Genomic DNA, 14435 nt, shown 5'->3' with positions numbered 1-14435 from the left:
CATCTGTTACCCAAACAGGAAATTTAATCCCCAGGTACAAGAATTTGTTTTTATGACATTCCCCTCTTTGCTGCGTTTTAAGTCTGCTTTTCGGTGCATGCTTACGCCCTCTGCACCTCGTGGTTATGGACGTCTTACCAGGCTTCTTTACAAAGCACCCAACATTTGGAACTGCGAGGTTGTAGCACCAAAAATAATTAGAAGCCCGTGTTAACTGTCACTGCCTTCCTCCATGCCAGTCAGGTAACCACTTTACACAATAAACAACATCGCTGACCGAGTCTGTTTCAAGCTAACGTATCTTTCCCACGTAATGCGTGAGGCTCAAAACGATATAGATGAGAAAAAACAACACATAAGGAAATGTCATGAGGGATGGCATTGAGTAAAAAGCCTTCCCCCTTCACAGGGGCACGTGGTGTCTCAGCTGGGAAGACACAGCTGGGAAGGACCAGGCTTAGTGTGTTACTGATCAGAGGATCAGAGAGGCCTTAAGATCATGGGTGGGAACTCATCAGAAAGCAATGGAAGAATTTTCGGCAAGGGTGCCAAGACAAGTCAAAGAGAAAAGAACAGTCGTTGCAACATGTGGTGCTGGGGAAACTGATCTCCACACACGGGAGAATGAACTTAGAGTCTCATTTTATACCACATACAAAAATTAATTTTGAATGGATCAAAGACATACACTCAAGAGCTAAAACTAAACACTGGAAAAAATCTTCATGGATTTGGCAACGATTTCATGAATATGACACCAAAATCACAGGCAACAACAAAAACGCAGATAAACTGGACTTCATGAAAAATAAGAATTTTTGTCCATCAAAAGACACAAACAAGAAAGTGAAAATAAAATGTATGTACCAGAATAAAGTATTTGCAAATTGTATACCGGAGTAGGGACTAGTATTCAGACTATTACATATAGAATTTCTACAACTCAGCAATTCAAAAACAATTTAAAAATATGCAAAAGACTTTAGGACATATTTGGCTAATGAAAGTATAGAAACGGCCCATAAGCACAGGAAGAGCAGCTCAGCATCATTAGTCCTTAGGAAAACACAAGGGGGAAGGTGGGGCTCAGGGGTAGAGTGCGTGCTCAGCATGCACGAGGTCCTGGTTTCAACCCCCAGTACCTCCGTTAAAAATAAATAAGTAAAAATAAAATCTAATCTCCCCCCCAAAAGAGAAAAACAAAACAAAGATAAAACACTGGGCTTTTAAAAAGAAAAAAAATACAGAAAAATAGAATAAGGAATAGAAAAGAGAAATGCAAATAAAACCACAATGAGACATCACACCACACCCACTTAGGATGGCGACAGTAGTGATAATACTTACAATAACAGTAAGGAGAAGCAGAAAATAACAGATGTCAGCAAGGACATGGGAAAAAACTGGAATCTTCAGACACTGCTGGTGGGACTATAAAGTGGTACAACCACTGACAGTCTGGCAGCTGCTGCAAAGTTACCCCGAGGGCCGCCACATGACCCAGCCCCCGCTCGCAGGCACAGACCCAGGAGAACTGAAGGCATCTGTCCACAACCGCACTTGAACTGGACGCTCCCAGCAGCACTGTCCACGGCGGTCAGGAAGTGGACAACCCAGTGTCCACCTCCCAAGGACGAATGGATGAACCACGTGCGGGGGGCCCTTATATCTGGATGTACCTGGCCACAAAAAGGGAGGAAGCGCTGACGCGGCTATGACACGGATGATCCTGGAAAACGTTCAGCTCAGGGGAAGAAGCCCAACACAGAAGGTCACATACGTGTGATCCCACGAGTGCTAAATGTCCAGAACAGGCAAACCTGCAGGGCCAGGAAATGGACCAGTGTCCCCAGGGCTGAGGAGAGAGGGAACACAAGTGACTGATCATGGGTGTGGGGTCCTTTAGGGGCGAATAAAATGTTCTGTAATTAGATCGTGCTGGTGGTAGCACACCTTGGTGAGTCTGTTAAAAACTACGAAAATGTGCACTTCTAAGGTATGAAATTTATACTATACTCAATTTAAAAAGCAAAGGTAATGGTGGAGGGATAAATTGGGAGTTGGGATTAAAAGATACATATTACTATACATAAAATAGATGAACAACAAGGTTCTACTGTGCAGCACACCGAACTATATTCAATATCTTATAATAACCTATAATGGAAAAGAGTCTGAAAAAGCATATACATGTATGTACACATTTAATTGAATAGGTTTGCTGTACACCTGAACCCAACACAACATTGTAAATCAACTATACTTCAATTAAAAAGAACAAAGGTAGTAAATACTCAAAAGGTTAAGAAAGGAACGGAAGAAACCTTGCATTAAACATCACAGAATTAGCATGCGTTTACAGAAACTGCACCAAAATGACACACAAAATATAATAGCACAAACCCTCAAGCACTAAGCCGAGAGGAGAGAGAACAACAAACAAGAGTTGTCAAGGCGAGACTGGGATCTGGAAAGTGGATGAATACGCAGGGAATAAGGAGCAAAGACAATGAAGCTGAAGCCTCTACCAGGCGGAGCCACCAGGAAGGGGGTGGGGGGAGCAATTCTAGCAAGGGCAGAGCCTGGGGCCCAAGCGGCTGCGCAGGTGCAGGGAGATGGATAAAAACAGGAGTAACAGCTCCCACTGTCTGTGAGGGAGCGTTAGGGCCCCAGGGCCCCGCACCCATGGCCAACTGGAGGCTCCCTCTCAGAAGAGGGAGACTCACTTAGGACCCGAACCGCCAACATTAACATAGGAGCCCTACGTGGAGGGAAATGGCAGGAGCCTGAGACCTCTCGCCCCTTCTCCCCAGAGGCTCTTCCCTAAGACAGGACCACCTCTCTCGGTAAGTCACATAAACTAGAAATAGTGCAGGCCGCAGTTTCTGATAACAATGCAAGGAAACCAGAAATTAACTAACCGAAGAACGTTCTATTTGAAATTTACATCACTTTAGAAACACGTGAAGGGAATTAGTTTACTAATACATAGTCCTCTGTCATTAAATTTGGTAAGAAACACCAGGGGGCCAGAAACCTGCAGGGGGTGTGCCGTAGAGACTCCGTGCAATGAGCCCCCTCTCCCGACGTCACCGACAGCCCCGTGGAGCGATATGTGAGTGAGGGGTCCATCTTGGAGTGGAAAGGCTCTGCACTCTTTTCAAAATTCAACCCCTGTTAGGAAGCGAGGCCACAGAGGAGAGAGAATGCGGCCTGCGACTCCCTTTCCCTGCTCCCGCTGTCTGGCACTCCCCACCCCCACCCACGCTGAACGACCCTCTTCATCACAGCAGGGGCAGTGGTTCTCAGCGTCCTGTGAGCCGGCCGCCACCATGAATCAGTTTCAAAGGAGGGGCGCCCAAGGCGGGTGCATCCCCTCTCCTGGGGCCTGGTCAGAAAAAAAGCAGCTGAACGCGCTGCGAGTCGCGCCCCGCAAGCGCTTAGAAGGGCGGACACGCGCACCTGCGCGCCAGCGAGCGGCTCCCAGCGAGGCCGGGGTCCTGCAGGCCGGGCTGCGCCCAGAGGCTGGACTTGTCCGGCACCGGCACCGCAGTGGCGGAGGGTGGACCTAGAGCAGACACAGGGCCTGCGGGTGCAGGGTGCTGCAGGACACTTTAAGAAGGGGGGCAGGTAGAGTCTGCAGAAGGCAGGGCTGTGAGGGAGTCTGGATAAATCACAATGTTTCACCACCAGCAGTTAGTCTGGCTGGGGGCAGGGAGTCCAGGCTGAGGATGAGAAGCCAGGAGAGAGTTCAGGAGATGCTGAGATAATCCTGGGAAGGGAGGGTTCGTGCGCAGTCAAGGGGGGCCTCGGAGCCTGCAGGGCCCGCCAGGGGTTAATCAGAGGCGGGAGGCCCGGGCCGGGCCAACAGCGCCCACCTCTGTCTGTCTCTTTCTTGGCAAAGGACTGGGACCAGGAAACCTAGCAAGCCAGGAAGCTTTCTGACAACTCTGCCGTCTCAGGCGAAGCTGGCAGGACACACACACAGGACACGCACACGCACACTCGCTAGTGCCCCTATCAGAGCAGGCTCCCACCCAGAGGTGACAAGGCATTCCTCCCTCTGCCCGGGGTACCAGGGAGCCTAGGGAGGGGTGGGACTGCCCGGACCACCACCCCGCAGCTGTGACTGAGGCGCCCTTCCCCCACTTTGTGAGGCTGCTATTGCTCTGATACCAAAACCAGAGATCAGACAGTAGAGAAAAAGAAAAATGTAGACGAATTTCTCTCTGAACGTCAACACAAATAGACCAAAAAGTTTTTTTTTAAGATTTTCATTTTTAAAACTTTTTTTTTTGGTTTTTTGGGGGGTACAGGTGATTAGGTTTATATTTTTTTAATTTAATGGAGGTACTGTGGATCCAATCCATGACCTTGTGCATGCTAAGCACTCACTCTACCACTGAGCTATACCATCCCCCCTATCAAAAAGTTTTTTTAATTAGCAAATGAATCCAGCAATGCAGAAAAGAATTATACACCATGGACAAGTAGGATTTATCCAGATATATAACGCTGCTTCCACAATAAGAAAAATCAATTTAATGTACCATGTCAACAAGCCGAAGCATTGAAACCATACGGTTATACAATCTGATGTGTTAAAAAGCATTTGACAAAATTCAACACCTAATTCATGATTTAAAAAAATACCAGCAAGTTAAGAACAGAGGCAAATGATCGCGACTTGCTAGGCAGCGTCTATAAAATCCCTCCAGCGAGCATCACACGTGACGGTGGCAGACGGGACGCTTCCCCTAAGACTGGGCTGAGCTCGGCCATCCACCACCACCACTTACTCAGCACGCCACTCAGAGCTCCAGCCACTGCACTAGGCAAAAAAAAATCAGAAGCAGATACACTGAAAAAGAAAAAAGAAGACTAGCATCTCTATTTGCAGATGATCGGATTGTCTACCAGGAAAACCTCGAGGAATCTATAAAACAAAACAGAACCCCTAGAACTAATACATGCATTCATAATGGTGTAGAATATAAAATACACAAAATTAACTGCATTTCTATATACTAATGGTGAGCACACATACACCAAAATTTAAAACGAGTATTATTTAAGATCACTCAAAATACAATGAAATACTCAGGTCCATACTTAACAAAACTTATGAAGGATCCATATGCTGAAAACTGCAAAATGCTGATGAAATAAATCAAAGAAACCCAAATAAATTGAGGGACGTGACAGCCATTGGAAGACTCAACACAGTGAAGATGTCATTTTTCTCCAAATTCAACTGCAAGCTCAGTACAGTTCTGACCAAAGTCTCAGCGCCGTTTATAGACATAAACTTATTCCAGAATATACATGGAAAGAGAAGGATAAAGCAGGAAGATCCCCTCAGTCTGATAATAAGGCTCATTTTATAGCTACAGAATTCAAGTGTGGTGCTGGCATCGGGAGGGACCCGGAGGTCAGTGGACTAGAACAGAGAACCCAGAAGTAGACCCACCAGAGGCGGCTCGGCTCTGACAGGGTGGAAAGCAGGTCCAGGGAGAAGGGGTGGTCCCCCCATGAAAGGTGCTGGGACACAGGCCCCTGGCCCTCGGTCTCATGCCGTCCACAAATACTAACTCAAAAATGGGCCACAGATAGAATGAGCAAGAAACTACAAAACTTTTAGGGGGAAAAAAAAAAAGAAAATCTTCAGGACCTGGGGCTGGGCAAAGAGTTCTTAGACTTGACACAGAAAGCATGATCCATGAAAGAAAAAACTGATAAACTGGACTTAATCAAAATTAAAAACTTTTGCTGTGCCACACACCCTGTTAAGGGAATGAAAAGACAGGCTGCAGACTGGGGGGAGAATATTTGCAAACCACAAATCCTACAAGACTAGTACGCGCCTATGTAAAGGAAACTTGGCAGTAAACACTTTTTAAAAATCAATTAGAAAATGACCAAAGACATGAACGGTTATTTCCCCAAATTAAATGTAGGAGTAGCCAACAAGCACGTGAAAAGATGCTCAACATCGTTAGCTATCGGGTAAATGCAAGTTCAACCCACAAGGGGTGTCGCTGCGTATGTACTAGGACAGCTTAACAAGCAGGGCTAGCAGCGGATACTGCCAGGGGTGGACAGGAGCCGGCCTCACACACGTTTCTGGTAGAAATGTAAAACGGTACAGCCACTCTGGAGAAAATCTTTTCTTATAAAACTAAACATGCACTTAGTATACAGCCTAGCCAGCGCGCTGTTGGGCATTTACTCCAGAGAAATACAGCCCTGCACTTCAACTTCCATCGCAGCTGTATCTACGACAGCCCCCACCTGGAATCACGCCCAGAGAAGCCGGGCCAAGGCTTTTTTGAGGCTGTTCTGGCCACAACGTAGGTCCATGGCTTGCTTTTGGGGGATCAAAGGAAAGTAGGGATTCCCACTCTGCAGTACACCGGGCCCGTGTGACAGCCTGGAACCCAGCGGGGTGGGACCAAGCACGAGGGACACTGTGCTCAGGGAAGGAGGGACCACAGAGGAGTCCGAGGGACAGGAGGGTTTGTAACCACACAGTGTCACCTAGACGGACAGCACCCCTGGGGGAGCCCGCCACATGGGGCTGAGGGCAGTTCTGTCCTGTGAGGCTGGGACGGGAGGTGGACCTCACCTCCAGGATGGGACACTGGCTGAGAGACCTGGCCCCTCAGGAGTGGGTGGGAGGAAGGGCTGCCTTGAGTTCCGGGCCTTGGGAGCAGGTGGCCACTGTGCTCCTTCTGACACCCTGAGCTTTCGAAAAAGCCTACTAGCACCCTGGGCACGGCTGGGGGTGGGAAGCTGGCTGCCATCCTCAGCAAAGGTCCCCCACCACCTAATGTCTGAAAGGCCCTCTGGCCGGGTTCACACAGACCCACCCCCACCCCTGGGGCCTCACATACCTTCTCCATCTGACCTCACTGGCTCCAAACCACGACCCCCAGCCCAGCGGCTAGGGGGCGCCAGGACTGGGTGGGGTGCAGACCTTCGCTTCTGCCCGCCTCCCAGCTCGGGTCAGCGCCTCCAGAGGGCCAGCCGAGGGCTGAATTCTCCTGGGGGCCCAGGCTGAGTTGGGGGGCTCGTCACCGTCCTCCCCACACCCCTGCACTGAGCTGCTGCCCCTCGGCTTCACGAAGGGACCTCCTGGGCCCCCATTTCCAGGGATCCGAAGCCCCATGTCCTGCTGTCGTCAGCCCGTGTCCCCTGGACAGGAAGCCCCGGGTCACGGAGGGGGCCAGACAGATGCGGCCCTGGCCGGCCTCTGCCTGCACCCCCCCACCCCGCGCCCCCGCCCAGGCTCCCCCGTGTCCGTGCAGAGTCCTGCCAGCTCGCAGGCGTGTCTGACAGGTGTCCTCGCTACCCGCCCAGCCTGGCTGCGGGAGGGGCCCTGTGCGGGGCGCGGGCAGGCCAGCACTGGGGGCCTCCCCGCAAGGCCGCTCCCTGCCCGGGGCCTGGTCCTCACAGCTCGCCCGCCGCCCCGGGAGGGCACGCGCTGGCCTGAAGCTCGGAGGGGATGGCGCGGCCTCTGGTGAGGTGGGGAGGCTGCAGGTGCAGGCAAGGCCGAGACTGACAGACCACAGCTGTGGACGGATGGACGGACGGACGGACAGACATGCTCAGCCGGCCGCCCCTTCCCACCCCGCAGCTCGCAGACTCTCGGCCGCACCTGGAGTGGGGTCCTGACACGGGTACGCGGGCCTCTCCAAGGAGGCCCAGAGTATGTTGGCCAACTGGACCCCCAAACTCAGGCGAGGGGGGAAGCACTCCCCATCTGGGGGCTCTGAAAGCCTTCAGTCTCCCCTTGGAGAAGCTGAACGAACCCTCAAGATGGGTGTGAGTTTACCCAGCAAAATTATCGGCCACTAGGTGGCAGCAGAGCCCCACTGGCCTAACCCCAGGCCTGTAAAGAAAATAATTCTCAGAAGGATTCTCAGAAACAGACTAGGAACTTATCGGAGCAGACCCGGCCCACGGCCCACAGCCCACGGCCCATTTCTGAGGTTCGCAGGCCCGCCCACCTCGCGGGCAGAATTGAGCGGACGCTAAAGACTGCACGGCCCACAAACCCAAACTGTCTCCTCCGACGTTCCAGAAGGCGCGTGCAGACCCGGCCCTGGCTCGGGGCCCACAGGGCCTCCCCGGGGTCCTGCTGACAAGTCTGGCCCCGCTTCCGATGACCAGCCACGGGCATAAGGGGGGAGGTTCGGGAAGTCTGCCCGAGGCCCAGCGTGCCGGGAACACTGCACTGGCCCCCGAGCGCACAACTGGCAGGGACACTAAGCAGCTGCCGGACGCCCCCTCAGTCCCCTGGCCTCGGGGAAAGACATCGAGGGAGACGGGCCGAGTGTAGCCCCTGGAAACCTCGCCTCCCCAGCGAGGCAGCATGTGGGAGGAGCTGCAGGAGGCAGAGCCCCCACGAAGAACTTCAGGGCGCTGGACCCCGGGAGCCCCTTCCCAGTCTCCACCGTGAGAAGCAGGAGGACCGCGGCCGACACCCTGGGCTGCCCCGTGTGGCCTCTGGTCTCAGACACTCGCCTGGCAACACCCCTCCCAGGCCTGGCACTATGGGGGATGGAGTTCAGCTCCTCTCCTGGAGGAGCGAACAGCCCTGCTCGCCCTGCAGGGACCTGCACGAGTTTCAGATGGCACACACTGCACACCTGGCCACTTTACCGTGGCACTTTCTACATGGACATGGTGAGCAGGAAACAGCAAGACGTCTAGATGCTCTCGGGGCACAGGGGCCAGAGGCTGGGGGAGTTAAAGATCTCAGGGCCGGTGCATCAGCACGAGCGTGGGACACGCCTCTGGCAGGACAGTGCAGATGTCTCAGCTCTGGGGCAAGGCCACACCCCCTGTGACAGAGACCACCGTGCTCCTGGATGCACGTGCAATGCTGCCTGGCCTGTGCAGGCCCCACCAGGTCACCTCGGCCAAGGCCAGGCACACTCACACTGGACACAGGCAGGCCAAGAACGGGCGCCCAGGCCCCGTGTCACCCCCTCTGGACTGAAGTCTTTGCTTTGGTCCACACCTCACATGAAAGGCTTTAGAACCTTAGGAACCTTAACTGTATGCAGTAGGGTTACATCAGGTAGCTCTGGACACCCCTACAGCACTCAATTCATAGTTCATAGGTCTTCGTAGTTCATGAAACTAGAAAAGAACTTAGTTCTAACATTATGGCCAAGGAACTTGGGTACTGCATTTCCCCAGAGTCCCAGTTACAGCGTAAGAGGCAGAAAAGGACTGAAACCCAGATCTGCATATTGCTTTTCCGGAGCCCTTTGCACCCCTCATGACAGAGATGCCATCTCATCTAGATAGACTGTACATAAATTTCATTTTCCAGCTGAGTGTTCTTCTTCACTGATATGGAAAATTGGACAACTGAGTTTTATTAAGAGTAAGTTTATGGTAGCTCTGCCAGTCATGACCACAATGAAGTTTTGGACACCAATGGCTTTTTATTGCCTCTAATAACTCTGTCAGCCAAGAACATCTCCCACATATATTGTGAGATGAAGAAAAACTAAAAATTCATTTACTTCATTACTGTACTCAAGGTGTTATCACTTCCTGGGAAGAAAGATAAATTAGAAGTCCAAGAAACTGGTTGCCATTTCAAATTCAATCTCTGAGTTGTTAGGACAACTTCTGAAATATTTATTCAGATTTTCAAATTTCCTTTAACACTCCCCAGCCCACCGGTTAACAATGAAAACAACTGTCTTAGAACTATTAAATTAAAATATATTAGTGTATTCACAGTACTTGAATTAGGCAGGTTTTTTTAACTTGAGAAGAGGCTTTCCCTTTCATCAGGGTTCCCACTGACACTCACTGTGGGCTGCACACCGCAGCCTCTTCCCCAGTCTCCGTCTCAACTATTGACACTGACGATGTGAAGGAAACTAGACTTCCTGTTAGAGCACTGATGGGCTTCAGTTCAGTTCTTTCACCATCCCTGGGGGCCTGTAGTCTCACACCCAGATATACTGTATTCTCCCCGGTGTCCACCAGCTGTCTTCACAGGATGTAATAAAGACTATGCTGGCTGAAGCTCTAACCAGAGCAGAGCTTTCAGAAATGCCTTTTACTATCACACCCACAAGCCTCCAGTGCTTGGTGAGACTTGTACTCCAGAACTCAGTTCTTAGCGGGACATTTACATAAGCCAAAGCGTTATTAAAAGGTGCGACTGCACCAGATCGGGGAATTGTCCTCGAGCCCTCCTGCTCCTACCCTGCAGGGTCTCTTAGCATCCTGAGGATTTCAGGTCCATCAGCCTCAAAGGATGTATGATGTCACAGGTGTCAACTGCCTGACTTTAAAAAAATGTAATTAATCAGCTGTACTGAAGGAAACCTTAACAACTGGGACATGGAACATACGGCTAATATCAGAGTTCCATATTCTTACAACTTGTTCCTGCTGAGGTCAGGGAAAATCTTATTCTTTACGTCCCCAAAACCTGGAAGAAGCAGCTCTTCCCTTTCTGATCCTTAAGAAACAGGTGCAGGCACAGGTGCAGATGCTCTAAAACTGGAGTAGAGATTTCTAGTGTTAATGAAATGTTTCTTAATCTCTTCAGATGGAAAGCTTACTCTGCATCCATATATACACAGGTAATTCATGGCATGGAGCAATTAAATTGAAGAGACTTTTCAGTGACCTTTTTGTGCAAGACCATGCTCTAAATCATGTGGGAAAACACAAATCTTTAAATGGTCCACGTGCATAACTCATATTTACTACAAAAACCTGGTAAATGAGATACCACTGTATCTTAAACCTTAAATTGATATTCAAACTGAGATATCCCATCGAAGTGCCGTTTCAAAAAATAGGATTGGTGAGTGACAAAAATCTAAGACTGTCTTTGAAGAGAAGAATGTTAAAGTGGTTCATCTAAGAGAGTTGACATTTAACAACTTCATTTATTCCTTATTTACTTTGTGATGGAAATCACACCTGCAGGCTTTGAGATTCACACCTGGGTAGATGTGAGGATCACAGGATGTTTGCCCACAGAAGCACAACTGAATGTCTACAAACATTTAATGGGATCCCTCCTCTTAAGACAAAGAATATTTTCTTCACATCCTGGAAGCTGTTCCTGTGAACACCAAGTCTTAAGCATCCATTAGGCAAAATTCATACAATTTTGACAGCATGATAGATGTTCAGGAATGCCCAGGATTCTTTATGTTTGTGGTTTTGCCTCTTCTTCTTCTGAAAAATAAATACTTATATTGTATTTTTGTTATTTCTCTTACTGCTCCCTTATCCCACCCCCATTCTAATCAGTAATTATTTACTATTTTTCAAGACTTCTCTTAGGATTCACAGAAATGCAGAGAGTCCCAGGGACCCCTCCCCCCAATGAAAATGACAAAACTAGCTTCCTCAGTTCTACTTCGTTTCCATACTCCTAATTTCGCGAAAATATCTCTACTTTTGAGGGGACTGTATAACCAATACTCTTGGTGGTTTTCCCATATTTTTAATAGAAGTTATTCATAGTATGGATTATTGGTGACTAGTTCCTTCTTGCACAAAATCAGTGACTGTATCTTTAGAACCTGTAAGGATCCTGGCTGTGTGACTAAGGCCCTCTGTGGTCACAGATTTCATCCTAATGTGCGTTTTAGTTTGTATAACTCCCCATTATAGGAGCTGGTCTATTAACTTTCTGACTGCACATGACTTAGACCTTTCGGGTATTCACAATGCTTACGATGATTTTGGAAAAAGAGAGTGCTGGAGGGAGGGGGAGAACAAATCGTAATGTAACTGAGTATTTCCGTCTTGGTTCTGTGACTAAATAGCAAATTATTCAACTATTTTTAACCTCTTAATGCGTAAACAGTGATAGTAATAAATTCCTAATGTTTTCTAAGAGTATTTTACAAAATCAGTGAGATAATATATGTGGAAATGTTTTTAAATTGCAAAAGCATACACAAAAGTCACCTCATCATTCTCTATTTCCATACGAGATAAAGTCCATATAGTTTGACTAGGCATTCACATGTTCAGGGAAAGTCAGGTCTTAGAAATACTGTGAAATTATTGAAGGTGGTCATGTGTATTAATCAGGTCGGACTTTGTTATGCTGTGCAATAAACTCAATCACAGTGGCTGAAAACAAAAGGCTTATTTTTCTTTCAAGGTACAGGTCCTTTGAGAATTGACTGGGAGTTCCAGGGCAGTCAGCTCAGCCACCTTCTGGAACATTACATGACCAGGTCCAAAGGAAGGAGGATGACAGAGAAATTTTATGATTCACCCAACTACTAGGGCCACAGGAAACAGTCCTACAGGGAGCCTAGAAAGTGGAGAGGGGGAAATACTTACCTCTAACCACTCTCTCAGATCCCCAGCTTACAGGAACTAATCCCGTATCTTTCTTCCAAGAACTCTCCCTTTCAAATATTCAACCCGTATATCATTTTTGTAGGAACTTCAAGATTGGTTAATAAGATTCAGTGTTATGATAATATAAACACACACAGAGAATACTTTTATTTTCTAAAAGGCATTTCTGTTTTAACAAATGGCTCTTAAACAACAATAAAACAGCCACAGCCAAATCTTCAGAAATCCATTAATGAATCCTTACTCTCTACTTTTAGGAATCTTGCCATTTCACTTGCTTACTCCTGAAAGAGATCTTTTTAAGCAGCGGAGTCACCCCTTCACCGTTCAGGTCACAGCAAATTGTTTATCTTCTTTTATGAAACAGAAAGCTGGAATAGATGTGTTCCATTCTCATCGTCATTTAAAAAGTTGAACCACTGCATGGATTTGTGATGTGGTCTGAGGGTACCGCCTCTGACTGGGAGCTCACGGGTCACCTTGTCAGGGAACCAATTAAAGCACTGACTTCAAAGAGTAGAGTAAGAAGGTGAACTGGAACAAATTTATTGCTTTCATTCTCTGCTATTGTTCCAGCTGTTGTTTCACCAGATGGTTCACATGAAGTGTTTGTGTGTGTGTGTGTGTGAGTGTGTGTGTGTGTGTGTGTGTGTGTGTGTGGTTTAAAATAGGCTCTTTTTCTTTTGCTGTTTTATTTTAAAATATTGTTTATTTGATTGTCTTTCACAAAAAGGCAGTCATATAACAGCGATTTGTTTCATAATAAGCACCCTCTTTCATAGTTTTTAAACTTTTGTGATTTTTCAACAGTGAACATAAAACAAACCAAGATAAGCACAAACGATTTTGTGGAAAATTGTTCAAGATGAGGATTGACTGACCTTTTCTCCCAAGGGATATACAATATGAGAAGCATCTTCCTACTTCCATGAAGGCAACAGCAGTCAGTCAGCACCCAGAACAGTGGTCTCACAGTCCTCTAGTAGTTTACCAGGTCATAGATTGAGTCACATTAACAAGTTAAATAATGATATGTAATGTTTGTGGACAATTAAATAGTGAGTGTGTGGGTGAGATAACTATAGCTGAATGAACATACATGAGGGACAACAGAAAATGTTTAAAAGGAGGCCTCTCTGCTTCTAAAGAGCAAAATAAACATATGGCAAGAATTCACCTCTAGCTTCTTTTTCAAAATATAGCTTCACCTGTCAGTCTCTCGGCTCTTTGGCGGTAGCTGTTTCTCCTGACTTCTTACTTCTTAATTTCCAGGTCTCGCATTTACTGCCATGTCCTCTGAAGAAGGGAAGCTCTTCGTGGGAGGGCTCAGTTTCAACACTGACGAGCAGGCTCTGGAAGACCACTTCAGCAGCTTTGGGCCTATTTCTGAGGTGGTCATTGTCAAGGACCAGGAGACTCAGCGATCCCGGGGTTTTGGCTTCGTCACCTTTGCCAATCCAGAGCATGCCTCAGATGCCAAGGGAGCCATGAATGGAGAGTCTCTGGATGGTCGCCAGATCCGTGTGGACCACGCGGGCAAGTCAGCCTGAGGAACAAGAGGAGGGGGTACCTTTGGGTCCTATGGGTGTGGTCGTGGCTACCCTAGAGGTGGTGGAGACCAGGGCTATGGAGGTGGCAGGTATGACAGTCGACCTGGAGGATATGGATACGGATATGGATATGGAAGGTCCAGAGACTATGGCGGCAGAAGCCAGGGTGGTTATGACTGCTACTCAGGAGGAAATTACAGGGACAATTACGACAACTGAAATGAGGCATACACGCCTAATGTAGATGCACAAGGAATAAAACTTCTGATCCAGGACCTTCCTTCCAAATGGCTGTGTTTATAAAGATATTTGGAGCTGCACTGAAACATCTGGGTTTTTTTAAAGTACATCAAGCTTTTTTTTTTTTTAATTGAGCTCCCAAGGTAGCTTGTTAAAGACTTTTCAGAAAGCTCCATGTTTTTTTCTAAAAATTTCCTGTTTAAAGACAAATTCTGAGACATCTGTAGTGTCTGGGTAATTTTTTCTTTTTACCAGTTGTTTTAATTCAGGCTG

At 47.9% G+C, this 14435-nt stretch overlaps 1 pseudogene; it reads left to right on the top strand.

Moving 5' to 3' along the window:
* Positions 1–14141, top strand: part of LOC140690892 (RNA-binding protein 3-like) — a 200193-nt pseudogene extending 186052 nt beyond the window's left edge.
* The last annotated feature ends 294 nt before the right edge of the window (positions 14142–14435 follow it).

This window comes from Vicugna pacos, chromosome 32 (genome assembly GCF_048564905.1).
Source record: "Vicugna pacos chromosome 32, VicPac4, whole genome shotgun sequence".
Taxonomy (NCBI): domain Eukaryota; kingdom Metazoa; phylum Chordata; class Mammalia; order Artiodactyla; family Camelidae; genus Vicugna; species Vicugna pacos.
This window is presented reverse-complemented; position numbering and strand designations above follow the sequence as displayed.